The sequence below is a fragment of the Oncorhynchus kisutch genome, linkage group LG29 (genome assembly GCF_002021735.2).
Source record: "Oncorhynchus kisutch isolate 150728-3 linkage group LG29, Okis_V2, whole genome shotgun sequence".
Classification (NCBI taxonomy): Eukaryota; Metazoa; Chordata; class Actinopteri; order Salmoniformes; family Salmonidae; genus Oncorhynchus; species Oncorhynchus kisutch.
The window spans coordinates 12,952,480-12,958,193 of NC_034202.2; positions in this window are offsets into that span (position 1 = coordinate 12,952,480).

Sequence of the window (5,714 nt, forward strand, 5' to 3'; positions counted from 1 at the left end):
CTTCCTGTGAGGTTTCTTCCAATCATATCACTGCAACTATTTACATCAGATTACTGCACCTAATGATTTTATAAAAACTATACAATGTTGACTGTAAATAATGACAGTGAAAGACAATCATAATGAATCAATGCTGTGTTTCAATGCTGTTGAAACTGCTGTTTTTTATTTTATTTTTCTAGTTTTTTAACTAGGCAAGTCAGTTAAGAACAAAATCTTATTTACAATGACGGCCAAACCCGGACGACGCCGGGCCAATTGTGCACCGCCCTATGGAACTCCCAATCACGGCCGGTTGTGATACAGCCTGGATTCAAACCAGGGTGTCTGTAGTGACACCTCAAGCACTGAGATGCAGTGCCTTAGACCGCAGCGCCACTCAATCTAAACCTTCAGTCAAAAGCTACAGGTTTTGATTGAGTAGAACAGTAGTAGTGGTACAACACTGCAGTCACTCAGGGATTAATTATCTGGCATCGGTCCAAAGCTTCTAGTTAACAAACAGCAGATACACCGGTCTGAGACCTGAGGCGCCGGGCAGGGCTGGATTACACTCCTAGATTATCACATCTAATCCCGTTATATCTGTAGTCTAAATCTGGCATATTGACTCCCGAACAACTTGATTTATAAGAGGGATAAACGTGACATGTCTCTTCACGGTCAGAAATGATGACATCTGGTTAAGCTTAAACCACAGTTGACAAGGATTTTATTGTACAAGCGAAACAAACAATACACATTTTTGTTGCTTACCTCTTTGCACTGAAGACGTCAAACCATCAGGTCCATTTCGCTGAATGTATTGAGTGCTGGTAGGGAGTCCATCAACATGCATTTCAGAGGGTCCTCAGCACAGTCCAAAATGTGTGAGTCAAACGTGATCGAAATCAAAGTAGATGTTTCTGTATGAGAGGAAATGCACAACATTGTATGAATGTCTAATGCATTGTTTACTTCAGATATTGTATTTGGAAAGTATTCAGACCCCTTGACTCTTTCCACATTTTGTTAAATTACAGTCTTACTCAAAAATGGATTATTAGTATTGTTTTCCTTCATCAATCTACACACAATACCCCATAATGACAAAGCAAAAAACAGATTTTTAGAAATGTTGGCAAATTTATAAAAATTGTAATATCACATAAGTATTCAGACCCTTTACTCAGTAGTTTGTTGAAGCACCTTTGGCAGCGATTACAGCCTTGAGTCTTCTACAAGCTTGGCACACCTGTATTTGGGGAGCTTCTCCCATTCTTCTCTACAGATCCTCTCAAGCTCTGTCAGGTTGGATGGGGAGCATCGCTGCACAGTGATTTTCAGGTCTCTCCAGAGATGTTCGATCGGGTTCAAGTCCGGGCTCTGGCTTGGGCCAGTCAAGGACATTCAGAGACTTGTCCCAAAGCCAATCCTGAGTTGTCTTGGCTGTGTGCTTAGAGTCGTTGTCCTATTGGAATGTGATCCTTCACCCCAGTCGGAGTTCCTGAGCGCTCTGGAGCAGGTTTTCATCAAGGAACTCTGTACTTTGTTCAGTTCATCTTTCCCTCGATCCTGACTAGTCTCCCAGTCCCTGCTGCTGAAAGAAATTCCCCACAGCATGATGCTGCCACCACTATGCTTCACCGTAGGGATGGTGCCAGGTTTCCTCCAGATGTGATTCTTGGCATTCAGGCCAAAGAGTTCAATCTTGGTTTCATTAAGACCAGAGATTCTTGTTTCTCATGGTCTGAGAGTCCTTTAGGTGCCTTTTGGCAAACTCCAAGTTTGCTGTAATGTGCCTTTTACTGAGGAGTGGCTTCCATCTGGCCACTTTACCATAAAGGCCTGATTGTTGGAGTGCTGCATAGATAGTTGTCCTTCTGGAAGGTTCTCCCATCTCCACAGAGGAACTCTGGAGCTCTGTCAGAGTGACCATCGGGTTCTTGGTCACCTCCCTGGCCAAGGCCCTACTCCCCCGATTGCTCAAATTGGACAGGAGGCCAGCTCTAGGAGGAGTCTTGGTGATTCCAAACTTCTTCCATTTAAGCATGATGGAGGCCACGGTGTTCCTGGGAACCTTCAATGCTGCATAAATGTTTTGGAGCTCTATGGACAATTCCTTTTACCTCATTGCTTGGTTTTTGCTCTGACATGCACTGTCAACTATGGGGCCTTATATAGACAGGTGTGTGCCTTTCCAAATCATGTCCAATCAATTGAATTTACCACAGGTGGACTCCATTCAAGTTGAAGAAACATCTCAAGGATGATCAATGGAAACAGGATGCACCTGAGCTCAATTTCGAGTCTCATAGCAAAGGGTCTGAAAACTTATTTTCTGTTTTTACTTGTAATAAATTAGCAAAAATGTATAAAAACCTGTTTTCGCTTTGACATTATGGGGTATTAAGTGTGTAGATTGATGAGGGGAAAAAAGTATTTATCAATTTTAGAATAAGGCTGTAATGTAATAACATGTTGAAAGAATCAAGGGGTCTGAATACTTTCCGAATGCACTGTATATATCTCCTGGACAACAGAAGACAGCAGAGAGAGCACGCCCCCATCCATATCGACAGGGACTCGGTGGAGAGGGTCAAAACGTTCACGTTCCTCGGCTTGCACAACACCGACAACCTAAAATGGTCACTTCACACAGACAGCGTGGTGAAGAAGGTACAATAGTGCCTCTTCAACCTCAGGAGGCTGAAGAAATTTGGCTTTGTGAAGTTCTTGCCTAAAACTCTCATGAACTTCTACAGATGCGCCATTGAGAGCATCCTGCTAGGCTGTATCACCGCCTGGTACGGCAATTGTACCGTCCACAACCACAGGGCTCTTCAGGGGGGGGTGCAGTCAGCCCAACCCATCACCAGGGGCACACTGCCTAACCTCCAGGACATCTACAGCACTGGTGTCACAGGAAGGCCAAGAAGATCATCAAGGACCTCAGCCACCCGAGCCACAGCCTGTTCACCCCGCTACCAACTAGGTGCATCAAAGCAGGGACCGAGAGACTGAGAAACAGCTTCTATCTCCAGGCCTTCAGCCTGGAGATAAACAGTCACCACTAGCCACGAGAGAGAGAACAGGAAAGGGAGAGAGAATAATATGCTGCACAGCCCAACAAATATCTCATGAAGATGTTAAGAGGATCACAAATAACTAGAGTTTGAACCTTAGTTTGGCCCCAGGCATCAACAGCAATATTGCATTTTTCAATGTGCCGCTATGTTTTGCTTTGGAAATATATTTGTAATCAAATCAGAAAATGTGGTAGCTGCTTTGTTTTGGAAACACATGCCTAATAAACACAAAATTAACCAAATCTTTATTCACCAAATTTTTAGAGACTGAAATCAGCAGCCTAAGTCATTAGCTAAATGCAATGACTGCAGGCTACCTCGAACCTGTAATGTTATTTTACATTTAATGAAATTACATTGAAAACCTTTTTTTTTACCAGAAAAGATTAGTCACGGTACAAATCTTCCTTTTCTATCTTCCCAGCGCCAGCTGTGCCACTAGAGATCCTGGTCCGAGTCCAGGCTCTGTCGCGACTGGGAGACCCATGGGGCGGCACTCAATTGACCCATTGTCGTCCAGGTTAGGGGAGGGTTTGGCTGGCAGCAATGATCTTGTCCCATTGCATTCTAGCGACTCCTGTGGCGGGCTGGGCGTTATGCACGCTGACACGGGTACCAGGTGTACGGTGTTTCCTCTGACACATTGGTGTGGCTGGCTTACGTATAAAGTGGGCATTGTGTCAAGAAGCAGTTGGCTGTGTTGTGTTTAGGAGGACACATGGCTCTCGACCTTCACCTATCCCGAGTCCGTACGGGTGTTTGCCGCAATGAGACAAGACTGGATACCATGAAATTGGGGAGAAAAAGGGGTAAACGTAATAAGAATTAATGGTCAAAGTATAAATCGTTTCAAATTCCTAATATTAAGCAAAACAGATGACACAATTTTCTTCTTTTCTTTTATCTCCGAATAGCCAGGAGCACACTCAAACACTCAGACATAATTTACCAACAAAGCATTTGTGTTTAGTGAGTCCTCCAGATGAGAGGCAGTAGGGACGACTAGGGATTTTCTCTTGATAAGTGTGTCAATTGGAGTACGTTTGGGTATCAGGGAAATGTATGGAGTAAAAAGTACATTATTTTCTTTAGGAATGTAGTGAAATGAAAGTAGGCAAAAATATAAATAGCAAAGTAAATTACCGAGCCCCCCAAAAACAACTTAAGTAGTACTTTAAAGTATTTTTGCTTAAGTACTTTACACCACTGCCAAAATGGGAGGGGAGGGATTCATTATAATAATACTGCTTTGAAATTGTTCTTTTTCACATTTCCATTTGAGTAATTTAGCAGACGTTTTTGTCCAGAGAGACAAACAATTAATGTATTCATCTTAAAGTAGCTAGGTGAGACAACAACATAACAATCGTACATTCAGTACATATTAAGTACATTCAACAAAGTATTGATCAACATTTTTACACATACTTTTATATTTCATTATTTTAGGGGATGCTCTTATCTCACCGATCCATAGTGCTATCAGACTTCTGATACCAATGCCGTTTGAAAGGTGGACCACAAAATGGGAACTGCTATAAAACATTTTTATAGTAAAGTATTTTGTATTTTGAAAATACATTGGAGTATAATTCAGCCCAGTGTAACTTGAATGACAAAATAAACAGAAGTAATTCAAATATGTATTTCAAATTCATGTAACAGGAATAGAGTACCACAGTATGAATCATAATACCCATAAAACATAGCTGTCAAACAAGGAAATGGTTCCAATCGTTTTTCCCATATGGGATATTAGAAAGACTTTAAATAAGGGCTGTGTTTCGTGTTGACTATCCCAGGCATGACGTTTTGATAACCGTGTAAATCTCTCTAGGACAAGGTGAGTTTTATCAATACATTATACATTATGTATATTCACCTGTATTTACCCCCCCACCCCCAAATGAAAATTAGCTGCTAATCATTAGCTGCTAATTGTAATGAACTACTAATGGTAGTGGTATTCCATTATATCTGGACGAGACTGCCTAATCAAGGTAAAGGTAAGAATCTCTGCATTAACTATCCAACGTTAGCTAAATTTTGTCATGATAAATTGTTTTTTATTTTACCTTTATTTAACTAGGCAAGTCAGTTAAGAACAAATTCTTATTTTCAATGACTGCCTAGGAACAGTGGGTTAACTGCCTGTTCAGGGGCAGAACGACAGATTTGTACCTTCTTAGCTCGGGGATTTGAACTTGCAACCTTTCGGTTACTAGTCTAACACTCTAACCACTAGGCTACCCTGTCGCCCCAGTTTAAAACATGAATTGACAATTCTGTGAACTGTCTTGTGCAAGTTTTAAATTGACACAATACATGTTATCAAAAGTATCAGCTAGAGATGTGCAGGAGCTTGCAGGGATTTGTAGTCTTGCATGATGTCTACTTTGATGCTAAGCATTTTTGAATCTGAGAGTAAATAGAGCTGAATAGATTGATAAAAGTCACATGGTCTGAGAGAGACTTACATGGTTATCAAAATGTCACGCCAGGATAAGTCTACACGAAACACAGCCCTTTTTTTAAGTGTTTCTAAAATTCCCAATGGGAGAAATGAATGGTAGAAAAACGATTGGACCATTTCCCTAATTGCCCGCTAGGTTTTATGGGTAATATTACAACTCCACTGTGGCGCTT